This window comes from Procambarus clarkii, chromosome 40, assembly GCF_040958095.1.
Source record: "Procambarus clarkii isolate CNS0578487 chromosome 40, FALCON_Pclarkii_2.0, whole genome shotgun sequence".
In the NCBI taxonomy this organism is placed as follows: Eukaryota; Metazoa; Arthropoda; class Malacostraca; order Decapoda; family Cambaridae; genus Procambarus; species Procambarus clarkii.
In genome coordinates, this window is record NC_091189.1 from 38,241,954 (window position 1) to 38,257,365 (window position 15,412).

General features: G+C 39.2%; 1 protein-coding gene across 8 annotated transcripts in view; it reads left to right on the top strand.

Annotated features, from left to right (window-relative positions):
* Nucleotides 1-15,412, top strand: part of LOC123758034 (uncharacterized) — a 247,631-nt gene that overhangs the window by 171,497 nt on the left and 60,722 nt on the right. Inside the window, exon 9 of one of the 8 annotated variants that reach the window (XM_069338995.1) lies at nt 5,227-7,662. The exons of the other annotated variants lie outside the window; for them this stretch is intronic. The gene's annotated coding sequence lies outside the window, so the exon portion shown is untranslated. Of the gene's footprint in view, nt 1-5,226; nt 7,663-15,412 lie in introns of those variants that run through there. 8 annotated transcript variants of the gene reach the window in all.

Sequence of the window (15,412 nt, forward strand, 5' to 3'; positions counted from 1 at the left end):
AGAAAGCATAGCATAGGCTCCTTGCACAATATTCTTTATGTGGTCCTCAGGTGATAGTTTTCTATCTAGAACCACTCCTAGATCTCTTTCTTTATCAGAATTCTTTAAAGATTTCTCACATAATATATAGGTTGTGTGGGGTCTATGTTCTCCTATTCCACATTCCATAACATGACATTTATTAACATTAAATTCCATTTGCCAAGTGGTGCTCCATATACTTATTTTGTCCAGGTCTTCTTGAAGGGCATGACAGTCATCTAAATTTCTTATCCTTCCTATTATCTTAGCATCATCAGCAAACATGTTCATATAATTCTGTATACCAACTGGTAGATCATTTATGTACACAATAAACATCACTGGTGCAAGAACTGAACCCTGTGGTACTCCACTTGTGACATTTCTCCATTCTGATACATTGCCTCTGATTACTGCCCTCATTTTTCTATCAGTCAGAAAATTTTTCATCCATGATAGAAGCTTACCTGTCACCCCTCCAATATTTTCCAGTTTCCAGAACAACCTCTTATGTGGAACTCTGTCGAAAGCCTTTTTTAGGTCCAGATAGATGCAGTCAACCCAACCATCTCTTTCCTGTAAGATCTCTGTGGCTCGATCATAGAAACTGAGTAAATTCGATACACAGGATCTTCCAGATCGAAAACCATACTGTCTGTCTGATATTATATCATTTCTCTCTAGGTGTTCTACCCATTTAGTTTTGATTAGTTTTTCCAATACTTTCACTATTACACTTGTCAATGATACAGGTCTATAATTGAGGGGGTCTTCCCTGCTGCCACTTTTGTAGATTGGAACTATGTTAGCCTGTTTCCACCCGTCTGCTACGATTCCTGTACACAGGGATGCCTGAAAGATCAGGTGAAGTGGAATGCTGAGCTCAGATGCACATTCTCTCAGAACCCATGGTGAAACGCCATCTGGGCCAGCTGCTTTGTTCTTACCGAGCTCCTTGAGCATTTTTTCCACTTCGTCTCTAGACACCTCTATGTGTTCTATGTTGTTCTCTGGAATTCTTATTGTATCTGGTTCCCTAAAGATTTCATTTTGTACAAACACACTTTGGAACTTTTCGTTTAGTGTTTCACACATTTCCTTTTCATCTTCCGTGAATCTATTTCCCATTTTCAACCTCTGAATATTATCCTTTACCTGCAATTTGTTGTTTATGAATTTATAGAATAGACCTGGTTCTGTTTTACATTTGTCCGCAATCCCTTTTTCAAAATTTCTTTCTGCCTCTCTCCTCACTGCCGTGTAGTTGTTTCTCGCATCTTTGTATCGCTGGTATGTTTGGGGGTTCGGCCTCTTCCTGTATTGATTCCATTTTTGTGTCTTTCGGTCTCTAGCCCTCTCGCAATTTCTATTGAACCAATCCTGTTTCCTAGTTCTGCATCTCTGTTTTGGTATAAATTTTTTTGTGCCTTTATCATATATTTCACAAAACTTGCCATACATTTCATTCACTTCCTTGCCTAGCATCAAGTCTGTCCAATTATACTCACTAAAAAAATTTCTAAGGTCACCATAATGTCCTCTCCTGAAGTCTGGTTTTTCAACTGCTTCAACCTCCTTATTTTCTTCCAGCTTATAATGCATTGCATACTTTATTCCCAAAAAGACATGGTCACTTTTACCCAAGGGAGGAAGGTACTGAATGTCAAATATCTCTTCCTCCTTCCTGGTAAATATCAAATCTAGCATGGAGGGAACGTCCCCTTCCCTCATCCTCGTAGCTTGTTTAACATGTTGATACAAGAATGTTTCCAGGATGAGGTCTACAAATTTACAGGTCCAAAAATCTTCTGTTTTAGCTTCATATGCTTCCCAGTCTATGGATTTCAAGTTGAAGTCACCGACTATCAACAGTCGTGATCTATCGTTATCCGCTCTCGCTATAATCTCTCTCATTATTGTTATAAGACCTTCACGTTTACTATCTAGCTCCTCCTTTGACCATGTGCTGCTTGGCGGTGGACTATATGCATTTATCATCATTAGTTTATCATCCTCATAGCAGATCTCTAGTGCTATTATGTCAACTTCTTGTGGATTGGCAGTCATTATTTCCTTCACCTTTAGGTGTTCTTTTACCAGCACAGCAACGCCACCGCCTTTCCTAATTTTTCTGTCCCGTCTCCATATTGAGTAGCCCCTTGGGAATATGGCGTGTCTGCTCCTGTGCGTTCTTGTGCCTTGGGTTGCAGGTTGCAGCCTGTAGTCTCGGCTTCGCGTTGCGGAGTTTGTGGCGGCCGCCTCCCGGGTCAGCCCTTTCTTTCCTTCTCTTTGGGTATGAAGCTCCAGGGAGCCATAGGGGCTCCCCACAGAAAACCAGCGTTAAATGTAATGAAAAGCCATTTTCTGGATGAGCCCGGAGGCTCCCTGGCAACCCTCCCTCCCACCGGTCGGCGTTTTTTTCGCGTTGGTTGAAGTTTAGCTTTCGAACTGATGCTAGGCGGCTGGCGCGGTGAGGTCCGCGGCTCTCCCCTCCCCCTCTCGGGGCGAGGAGGGCTTTCGCGGACGATCGACGTGGCAGTAAAGTGTGATGTTTAACTTGTTTCCTTGGGATTGTAGGGAGTTTCTACCTCTGTTCGTTTTTTTGTTTTAGTTTTTTACCATGTGGGGTTTGTTTTGTTATGCCTACCTTTCTGGGTGCCTAACCCCGGTCGATGGCAGATAAGGAAAACCCCAACCACAAGGGGGTTTTCCAGGGCCATTGCTCCCTGAAACCTCTCTGAAGGGGCCAGGTTCTGGCGCTTGTCCCTGGTAGGTCTGAACTTCTTAACTAATGTCCCAGTCTAATATATGATACATTAGCCCGATAAGCTCCAGGGAGCCTCCAGGGCTCACCCAGAAAATGGCGTTTCATTACATTCAACGCTGTTTTTTTTGGACTCAGAGGTGAAAAAAAAACATGTGATTATCCGGCTTGGGGTCCTTCCCATATAGTCCGGATAATCGAGTGGAGACAGTAGTTCAATGTGTGGAATATCGCTATGCTCAAAATTATGGGACTCATATATGTGACATGTTTATTATAGTCTACGATCAGTCAAAATGTTTTTGCTGTTATTACATTATATACACATATTGTACATACATACCTATCTACATATGTGCTCACCATAGTGAACCACTAAGTTGGTATGGTGAGCCCAAAAAACAAGAGAGGGCTGCCACAACTCTCATCCTGTAACTACACTTAGGTAATTACACCATGCAGCCATCCCTCACTCCTTCAATACCTAACTCACCAACATTACTCCTCCCACAATACTGTTTGTTGTGTTATTACACTATATACACACACACATTATATATAACTATCTACATGTTTTATTCACCATAACTGTACAACTAAGCTGGTATGGTGTTGTCCAAACAGCATAGTGACCACTGCATGACAAGTCATACAGCAGACGACAGCCTCGCTCACTCCCTCACCTAAATGATTTCTCCCAACATAAGCCTTTTGATGTTATTACACTCTATACACACTTTATATATAAATATCAACATTTGTGTTCACCATAGCGAACCACTAATCTGATATGGTGATTCCAAACAAAAACATGTTGCCACACACTAGCCAACAGCCGGCATCACCTCTCCCTCCCTCACTAACAGTACTCCTCCCATTGCTAATTCTCACCACAATCCTGCTATTATCAGAATCCTGGTCACTAAATCATGTAAATTAATAATTTTCCACCTGTTAATTTTGTAAAGGAACAGAAGAAATCATTTGAAGAATTTTAGATGAATGAAATAAAAGCAGTGTGCTGTGACTAGCACTGTGAACATCTTGAACAGCATTTACTCACTGATATCTGAACAATCGCAATCAGGCTCTTCTGTAATATTATCATGGCTAAATAATACCACATACATATACAGTGGTACCTCGCATAACGATTGCCCCAAAAGACGAATATTTTGGGTAACGAACGGCCCGATTGGCGTCAAATCGTCCCTTATGACGAACGCTGGTTTGAGTAACGTCAACACCACATGGTGGGGTCGCGCTGCTTCTTGCACATTCTTAGACGCCTCCGACGATGCACATAAATTATGTTGTTCTTGTTTAAAGATGCTAATGATGCTGGGATATAAAAGGGTGACTACTGAGATGTTGCAAAGCATTGACGTTTTTGTAGGAAAAAAGAAATGAAATGTCTGATATACAACAAATGTCAAAAAGGTTCGTTCGGTGTTCGGCAGGTAGGCTGCTCCATTATAACAATCTTTCTTTGTTTCAAATGTGTTCCATTTGTTTTGTATTTGTCATTTGCGTCTCAATAATGGAGAAGCCTACCTTACATACACTGAATAAACCATTATGACATTTTCCTTTCTTCAAATGTGTTCAATATTTATTTTTCATTTGCCTTATAGCAAAAGGTTCGTTCGGTGGTCGGCAGGTAGGCTGCTCCATGTTTCTTACATACAAAAAACGTAAATAATAAAAAAATGAAGAATTTTGAAAACCAGTACAAATGTCAAAAAGGTTCGTTCGGTGGTCTACAGGTCGGCTGCTCCATGTTTCTTAAAAAAAAAAAAAAAAACGAAAAATAAATGAACTGTTGAAACAATTTGAAAAATGGACAAATGTCATAAAGGTTCGTTCAGTGTTTGTCGGGTAGGCTGCTCCATTATTGAGACGTAAGTGACAACTACAAAACAAATGGAACACATTTGAAACAAAGAAAGATTGTCATAATGGAGCAGCCTACCCAACAAAAACTGAACGAACCTTTTGCCATAACGAATATGAAAGACAAGGGCTGCTGGCTGGGTTAGTACTGCGTGAGCAACCATTTGTGGCACACGCGCCTCTGGCTCTCAAACACCTGTCCCACACCGTGTTGAAAGACTGTGCTCAGTCGGTGAAATTCAGACCCTTTTGTTTGAAGAACATAAGGGTCATAACATTGGTGAAGCTAGGCGCAATAAGGGCTTAACACAACGGTCGGATGCCAGTGATACAGCACCTATGAGGATGATACAGCAAGTGTATCCAGGTGTAGCTCTGAGCCCCACCCTTGCCATCTCTAATGTATATAGATGATACATAGATGAATCGTTTTCTGCGTTCAGTGATGATGCATCTGATACAAGTAGCATAGATTAACAGTGTTAGCGGCTTCCATGGTGGTGGTGTTCATTGATATTTTCAAGAATACCTGAATCTTTTCCTGACAGATGGACACTCTTTGAGGCTAGCTGAATCTCTTCCTGACTGATGGACACTCTTTGAGGCTAGCTGAATCTCTTCCTGTGTGGGACCTTACAAAGCGATCTTTTCAAGACTACCTTACAAATTGAGCTTTTCCTATAATCGTTTCAATACTACTTTATGCTTTACAAGCTTGGCTACATACCACCTACAAGTACTAAAGCCAAGGGTGCACGCGAGTGCATTATTTGCAAGCACACATAACGATGAAACAGGAAGCAAAAATCTATCTGTAGCTGGTGCAAGGAGAGCAAAGTCGCGCTGTGTACCATGGACTACTTCGTTGACTATTATGCACCTCCAAAGTACTGAGTGTGTAATACAGTGTGTTACTGTGTAAATAGTATGTGAAACTGTACATATTGTAATATTAGTGAATTTTTACCACGTAATATTGTGACAATAAACATTTATTGTGGACACATTACTGACACATGTATCACAGTTTCATGGAAAATTATGAACATTCTACTGTATACATATTGTAAAGGTCACAAATATGCATCATATACGATAAATGAAACAAATAAAACCGCATTGGAAATGCATAGAAAAAATATTTGAAAATATATTTGTGGCAACACGCGGTGCTTGAATGGCCTGCGCGACCGTGTCTGGGAGCTTCACACACGGGCGACCAGGCCCTGATGACGTCACAGCGCACCTTGTCCACGCCCTCACAGCCAAAGTAAGTGGAATTTGGTAATTATTTTTACATAGACATGTTCAGGGACGGTAATTTATCATTTTACAAAGAAAAATTATATTTTGGGGAACATTTGATGTCATGCACTCTGGGGAAATTTCACAATAAACACAGTGCATCACACTGGTTACATGGGGGGACACTCGTTTTGTATGACGTCCGTTTCACATGACGAACATGGAACGGATTAAATTCGTTATGCGAGGTACCACTGTATATTTGGAAAATTTTAGGCGATGCTGTGGTCAAAAGCTGAACAGCAATGGTGTTAGCTCATGCTGTGTGCGCCAGCCTTGGTTACCCACTCAGTACGAGAACTTCACACCCGGGAATGTTGCCACGACTTTGCACCCAGTATTGCCAAGTCAATACTGGGTGCAAGGGTCTGAAGGTGTGAATGTAAAGGCACTTGTACTTAACACTTAGTGTATTCATAAAACTTAATGCTAACAGTACATGGCAAGAATAATCTGACGTTACGTTAAAGTCGGACGTGGTGCTTGACAAGGCTAAACTAGCCAGAACAATTGCTTCCGGTTCGGACCACTCGTGGTATTGCTGACCCTATCTACACTTAACGACTGTGGGCAACCACTCCTGATGCAATGGCAGCTTGACAAAACTGCAGCAAGTAGCAATAACATACAATGAAAGACAATGGCCCTCGTTGGTGCCAGATGTGAATCCGGGATCAATGAGGGGTGATTATAGTTGCAACAATACATGGCCCCACGTTGGTGCCAGATGCGAGTCTGGGGTCAATGTAGGGCAATCAGTGTTGGAACTGTCCACGGCCCTTACGTTGGTGACAGATGCAAGATCTGTAACCAGCGTGAGGTGATTGATGACTGAATGACAACAACTGACAGACTTGTCACTGAGACGAGTCTTCTGTGCAACACTCAATTGATTACGTTACTTTACTCAATAAATATGATTACGTTACTTTGTCACCAAGACATCCAATCAAAACAAACGTCAATGAAATCAACAATGACTACGGGTAATTAGCAATCCCTGAGTAATCGTACCTGGATCTGTCAGAGTTTGACAGCTCACTTAATTCACAAAGAATTTACATTTAAGCTCGGCGTCACTAAGACTGCTTGACTAATATCGATCAGTCAATACGATTACTAATCACTGCGTATTAAGTTACTTTAAATTAGTACAATGACAACTCAAGAATGATTTAACACAAGTTACGCTGACGTCTCGAGATACTGAATGCGAGTTACACTGACGTCTCGAGATGCTGAACACGAGTATACTGACTGCACAAGTTATTGAACACAAAGTTACACTGATGTTTTGAGATAATAAACACACTGAGTATACTGACTCTTCAAGTTAATGAATACGAAGTTAACTGACTTCTCAAGATACTAAACACGAAGTTACACTGATGTCTTGAGATTAACTGAATGCAAGTACACTGATGACACTGAGTCAACATAACATAGTAATAATAATATTGTACACACCAACACAGGTCACTGAGACCAAAAACAATACACTAAATCAAAGTACACCAGGTCAAAGAGACCACATAAACATAGTAAAACACCACACACCACACTGACACACTCACGTGTCAATAAAGCAATAATAAACACAAAGTAAATTAGTCTTACTTGGACTTATAGCATGTCCCCTGGAAATAAAGACAGAACGGCATGGACTTGGGTTAACACACAGTGATGGTATATATATATACAGTGTATATATATATATATATATATATATATATATATATATATATATATATATATATATATATATATATATATATATATATATATATATATATATATATGACAATGTCAGACCACGGAGGAAAAATGAAACAGGAAATTTCCTTAAGTACTTTCGTATATTAAATACATCTTCAGAAGGTCCATATTTATCATATTTATTGGGAATCATATTTATTGGGACCTTCTGAAGATGTATTTAATATACGAAAGTACTTAAGGAAATTTCCTGTTTCATTTTTCCTCCGTGGTCTGACATTGTCACATTCTTAATCACGTGTTTATTTTCGTGATATACACACATATATATATATATATATATATATATATATATATATATATATATATATATATATATTATATATATAATATGTCGTACCTAGTAGCCAGAACGCACTTCTCAGCCTACTATGCAAGGCCTGATTTGCCTAATAAGCCAAGTTTTCATGAAATAATTGTTTTTCGACTACCTAACCTACCTAACCTAACTTTTTCGGCTACCTAACCTAACCTAACCTATAAAGATAGGTTAGGTTAGGTTAGGTAGGGTTGGTTAGGTTTGGTCATATATCTAAGTTAATATTAACTCCAATAAAAAAAATTGACCTCAAACATAATGAAATGGGTAGCTTTATCATTTCATAAGAAAAATATTAGAAAAAATATATTAATTCAGGAAAACTTGGCTTATTAGGCAAATCGGGCCTTGCATAGTAGGCTGAGAAGTGCGTTCTGGCTACTAGGTACGACATATATATATATATATATATATATATATATATATTATTAGTATATTTTGGTAGCAGTCTTTCCTGTAGATATATATTATTAAATATGACCGAAAAAGTAAGATTAATAATTCTAACACGAATTTTCTCAATCTTTCGTACATTTCTTTTCACTGTTGGAGGTAAATCAAAAATCAATTCACCAAAATTCATTTTTATTTCTAGTCTGACGCGACACAAGCGCGTTTCGTAAAATTTATTACATTTTCAAAGACTTTAGTTTACAAATACACAACTGAATAGAACTTACGCATCTCCGATTTTATATCTACATTTGAGTGAGGTGGATGGGGTGAGGTGGCATTAATAGGGTATTAATTTCATCAACACAAGACAGAACAAGAGGTGGCATTAATAGGGTATTAATTTCATCAACACAAGACAGAACAAGAGGTGGCATTAATAGGGTATTAATTTCATCAACACAAGACAGAACACGAAACAATGGGTATTGAATAGAAGTGTTTGTAGAAAGCCTATTGGTCCATATTTCTTGATGCTTCTATATTGGAGCGGAGTCTTGAGGTGGGTAGAATATAGTTGTGCATTAATTGGCTGTTGATTGCTGGTGTTGACTTCTTGATGTGTAGTGCCTCGCAAACGTCAAGCCGCCTGCTATCGCTGTATCTATCGATGATTTCTGTGTTGTTTACTAGGATTTCTCTGGCAATGGTTTGGTTGTGGGAAGAGATTATATGTTCCTTAATAGAGCCCTGTTGCTTATGCATCGTTAAACGCCTAGAAAGAGATGTTGTTGTCTTGCCTATATACTGGGTTTTTTGGAGCTTACAGTCCCCAAGAGGGCATTTGAAGGCATAGACGACGTTAGTCTCTTTTAAAGCGTTCTGTTTTGTGTCTGGAGAGTTTCTCATGAGTAGGCTGGCCGTTTTTCTGGTTTTATAGTAAATCGTCAGTTGTATCCTCTGATTTTTGTCTGTAGGGATAACGTTTCTATTAACAATATCTTTCAGGACCCTTTCCTCCGTTTTATGAGCTGTGGAAAAGAAGTTCCTGTAAAATAGTCTAATAGGGGGTATAGGTGTTGTGTTAGTTGTCTCTTCAGAGGTTGCATGGCGTTTCACTTTCCTTCTTATGATGTCTTCGACGAAACCATTGGAGAAGCCGTTGTTGACTAGGACCTGCCTTACCCTACAGAGTTCTTCGTCGACTTGCTTCCATTCTGAGCTGTGGCTGAGAGCACGGTCGACATATGCGTTAACAACACTCCTCTTGTACCTGTCTGGGCAGTCGCTGTTGGCATTTAGGCACATTCCTATGCTCGTTTCCTTAGTGTAGACTGCAGTGTGGAAACCTCCACTCTTTTCCATGACTGTTACATCTAGAAAGGGCAGCTTCCCATCCTTTTCCATCTCGTAAGTGAAACGCAGCACGGAACTCTGCTCAAATGCCTCCTTCAGCTCCTGCAGATGTCTGACATCAGGTACCTGTGTAAAAATGTCGTCAACATACCTGCAGTATATATCCGGTTTCAAGTTCATGTCGACTAAGACTTTTTGCTCGATGGTACCCATGTAGAAGTTTGCAAACAGGACACCTAGGGGAGAACCCATGGCGACCCCATCTACTTGCTTATACATGTGCCCATCCGGGCTCAAGAAGGGTGCCTCTTTAGTACAAGCTTGGAGTAGTTTCCTCAGAATATTTTCTGGTATGTCAAGAGGAGTACAGGCTGGATCACGATACACTCTGTCGGCTATCATCCCGATTGTCTCGTCCACAGGTACGTTGGTAAACAGCGATTCTACGTCCAACGAGGCTCTTATCCCTGTGGCCCGTGTGCCCCGCAGTAAGTCAACAAATTCCTTTGGAGACTTCAGGCTGAAGGCGCAGGGAACATAAGGAGTCAGCAGGCCGTTGAGTCGCTTCGCCAGTCTGTACGTGGGTGTGGGTATCTGGCTAATGATTGGCCGAAGTGGGTTTCCAGGCTTGTGTGTCTTGACATTTCCATACGCATATCCAGGTTTATATTCCCCAATGATCTTTGGCAGGTGGAGTCCGGATTTCTTGGCATTCACAGTTTCGATCAGTTTGTTGACCTTTGCTTTTAATTCGGCTGTAGTGTCCTTCGTTACCCTTTGGAACTTAGTTTGGTCAGAGAGTATGATGTTCATTTTCGCCAGATATTCGTCTTTTTTAAGAATGACATATATTGGCGACTTCTTGAGCCCGGATGGGCACATGTATAAGCAAGTAGATGGGGTCGCCATGGGTTCTCCCCTAGGTGTCCTGTTTGCAAACTTCTACATGGGTACCATCGAGCAAAAAGTCTTAGTCGACATGAACTTGAAACCGGCCATATACTGCAGGTATGTTGACATTTTTACACAGGTACCTGATGTCAGACATCTGCAGGAGCTGAAGGAGGCATTTGAGCAGAGTTCCGTGCTGCGTTTCACTTACGAGATGGAAAAGGATGGGAAGCTGCCCTTTCTAGATGTAACAGTCATGGAAAAGAGCGGAGGTTTCCACACTGCAGTCTACACTAAGGAAACGAGCATAGGAATGTGCCTAAATGCCAACAGCGACTGCCCAGACAGGTACAAGAGGAGTGTTGTTAACGCATATGTCGACCGTGCTCTCAGCCACAGCTCAGAATGGAAGCAAGTCGACGAAGAACTCTATAGGGTAAGGCAGGTCCTAGTCAACAACGGCTTCTCCAATGGTTTCGTCGAAGACATCATAAGAAGGAAAGTGAAACGCCATGCAGCCTCTGAAGAGACAACTAACACAACACCTATACCCCCTATTAGACTATTTTACAGGAACTTCTTTTCCACAGCTCATAAAACGGAGGAAAGGGTCCTGAAAGATATTGTTAATAGAAACGTTATCCCTACAGACAAAAATCAGAGGATACAACTGACGATTTACTATAAAACCAGAAAAACGGCCAGCCTACTCATGAGAAACTCTCCAGACACAAAACAGACCGCTTTAAAAGAGACTAACGTCGTCTATGCCTTCAAATGCCCTCTTGGGGACTGTAAGCTCCAAAAAACCCAGTATATAGGCAAGACAACAACATCTCTTTCTAGGCGTTTAACGATACATAAGCAACAGGGCTCCATTAAGGAACATATAATCTCTTCCCACAACCAAACCATCGCCAGAGAAATCCTAGTAAACAACACAGAAATCATCGATAGATACAGCGATAGCAGGCGGCTTGACGTTTGCGAGGCACTACACATCAAGAAGTCAACACCAGCAATCAACAGCCAATTAATGCACAACTATATTCTACCCACCTCAAGACTCCGCTCCAATATAGAAGCATCAAGAAATATGGACCAATAGGCTTTCTACAAACACTTCTATTCAATACCCATTGTTTCGTGTTCTGTCTTGTGTTGATGAAATTAATACCCTATTAATGCCACCTCTTGTTCTGTCTTGTGTTGATGAAATTAATACCCTATTAATGCCACCTCACCCCATCCACCTCACTCAAATGTAGATATAAAATCGGAGATGCGTAAGTTCTATTCAGTTGTGTATTTGTAAACAAAAGTCTTTGAAAATGTAATAAGTTTTACGAAATGCGCTCGTGTCGCGTCAGACTAGAAATAAAAATGAATTTTGGAGAATTGATTTTTGATTTACCTCCAACAGTGAAAAGAAATGTAAGAAAGATTGAGAAAATTCGTGTTAGAATTATTAATCTTACTTTTTTGGTCATATTTAATAATATATATATGACAATGTCAGACCACGGAGGAAAAATGAAACAGGAATTTCCTTATATATATATATATATATGTCGTACCTAGTAGCCAGAACGCACTTCTCAGCCTACTATGCAAGGCCCGATTTGCCTAATAAGCCAAGTTTTCCTGAATTAATATATTTTCTCTAATTTTTTTCTTATGAAATGATGGAGCTACCCATTTCATTATGTATGAGGTCAATTTTTTATTATTGGAGTTAAAATTAACGTAGATATATGACCGAACCTAACCAACCCTACCTAACCTAACCTAACCTATCTTTATAGGTTAGGTTAGGTTAGGTAGCCGAAAATGTTAGGTTAGGTAGGTTAGGTAGTCGAAAAACAATTAATTCATGAAAACTTGGCTTATTAGGCAAATTGGGCCTTGCATAGTAGGCTAAAAAGTGCGTTCTGGCTACTAGGTACGACATATATATATATATATATATATATATATCTATATATATATATATATATATATATATATATATATATATATATATATATATATATATATATATATATATATATAGGTAGAGTACCACCTCTGGCTGGAAGAAGGGGGACCCATAGCCTCGGAGGAAACCACACATAACGCATTGGAGGGAATGTGTATTCCCTCCAATACAGTTTCTGTGTGCTTTTCTCCTACCACCCCCTTCCCTTTTTTTTTTTTCCTTTTATATATATATATATATATATTTTATATATATATATATATATATATATATATATATATAATATATATATATATATATATATATATATATATATATATATATATATATATATACAGTAGAACCTCTATTAACGAGTTTAATCCGTTCTGGCACCGAGCTCGTTACCTGGAAAACTCGTCTTTGGAAACAAATTTCCCCATTTAAAATAAAGGAAATAAATTTAATCCGTTCCACTCCCAAAAACATCCATACTTGTATGACTTTTTTTTATGTAAATATAATACTGCACATGTATATATAAATGTTTTGTTGTAGTGTTCTAATATTTACTTTACCTTATGAAGAGTAGTTGCTGGCTTGAGGGAGACGATGGAGAGGTGGGAAGGAGGAGAGGGGTTTTGGTGTGGAAGGAGAATCCACCTCTGAGTCAGGCGGACTCTCTCTTCTTGGGAATTTCACTCAAATTTCATTTCAAATGTCACACAAGGATGCGTTAGACCAGCACCAAATAAAAAACTACGTTGATTACACTCGTTGTGTCAACAATATAATAGTCTTACCACGAAGATACAATACAATGCCGTTTTCTCAAATAGACAATGTGATTATTAAAGAAAACGGAAATTTCATGGCAAACATGTATACAATCCCCAAGTCGATTGGATAAGAATTGGATTTTATAGAAATATTTTCTCAAATGATGCTTGAGCGCGGTGTTTGGGTGCATTCAAGAGAAAAAAAGTGTGATACGTTCAAGCAACATATACCTGCGAAAACGATAACACTTTCATAAAGTGTTATCACAAAGTGATAAATTAATTAAACATTTTCACACACTGGGTTGTCACTGCTTTATCAGGGCAGCTTTTCCAAGAATGCGTTCACCTTTTCAAACATTCCAAACACTTCCCTGATCTCAGTGGAAGAGGCAGCATCCTCCCTTACCTCCTCATTCCCTTACTAATGGTGTAAATTGTTGATGAGGACCTGCCATACTTCCTTGTGAGATCAATCACACAGACACCACACTCATGCTTTGCTATAATTTCCTTCTTGAAATCCATAATAATTGTCTTTCTTCCTCTTGAAAACACTATCTTTAGCTAGCAGCTTCTTTGGAGGCATCGTGTGTTACAAATTGTAGTCGCAAAACCACTAATAACCCAAAGAAAAGCTCAAATAAATCCAGAGGGATGCTTGTCGTGTGAGATACAACAACAACACTGGCGTCGGAGGCGTCCGAGAATTTGCGAGAACCCGCGAGACGCTAGGAAGCGCCATGTGGTTTCACTCGTTAATAGAGGCGAGCTCGTCAATAGAGACAAATTTGCTGCGAGTGGCTTGCTCGTTACTGGAAAAACTCGTTAATAGAGCCACTCGTTAATAGAGGTTCCACTGTATATATATATATATATATATATATATATATAAATAAAAATAAATAAAATGTTTATTCAGGTAAGTTGCAAACATACAAGAGATTTTACATAAATTGATACATTTATAGATAGAGCTAGTACATACAATGCCTAAAGCCACTATTACGCAAAGCGTTTCAGGCAAGAAAAACTTTAATGACTAATACTTAATACTAAATGAGTATAAAGAATAAAATGTGTTGAGAACAAATAAAAATAAAGATAAAAAAGGGGAAACATGGCTGAAAAAGCAGCACAAATACAAATAGGTCGACAAACAGCGTTGTTTAAGAAAACAGACATAGGTTGACAATAGAGTGTTAAGGTAGGTTACAGGGAATTTATTAGGTAGTGCTTTGTTTTTATCTTAAACTGGTTGAGAGGGGTACAGTCTTTAACATGGTTGGGAAGGTCATTCCACATTCTGGGTCCCTTGATTTGTAGAGCATTTCTAGTTTGATTAAGTCGTACTCTTGGAATATCAAAACTGAATTTATTTCTGGTGTGGTGCTCATGGGCTCTGTTACAACCTTCAATGAAGCTTTTGAGGTCAGGATTGGCATTACAGTTCAGCATTTTATATATGTATAATTCACATGAGAGAATGTGCAGTGACTTAATATCTAAAATATTCAGAGATTTGAGTAGGGGTACCGAGTGATGTCTTGGGCCAGATTTGGATATTGTCCTAATGGCAGCTTTGTGTTGAGTAATTAGAGGACGTAAATGATTTTGGGTAGTAGAACCCCAAGCACAAATACCATAGTTGAGATATGGATAGATGAGGGAGTAATAGAGCGTCACCAGGGCATGGCGGGGTACATAATATCTGATCTTAGAAAGAATGCCAACAGTTTTTGAAACTTTTTTGATATATTTAGAATGTGTCCCTGGAAATTCAGCTTGTGGTCGATGAGAACGCCAAGGAATTTGCTATGTAATTTGTTACAAATTTGGGTATTGTTAATTCTGAGATTTATTTGATTAGAGGATTTATTGCCAAACAGAATATAGAAAGTTTTGTCAATGTTAAGGGTGAGTTTGTTGGCAGTTAGCCAAAGATGGACTTTATTTAG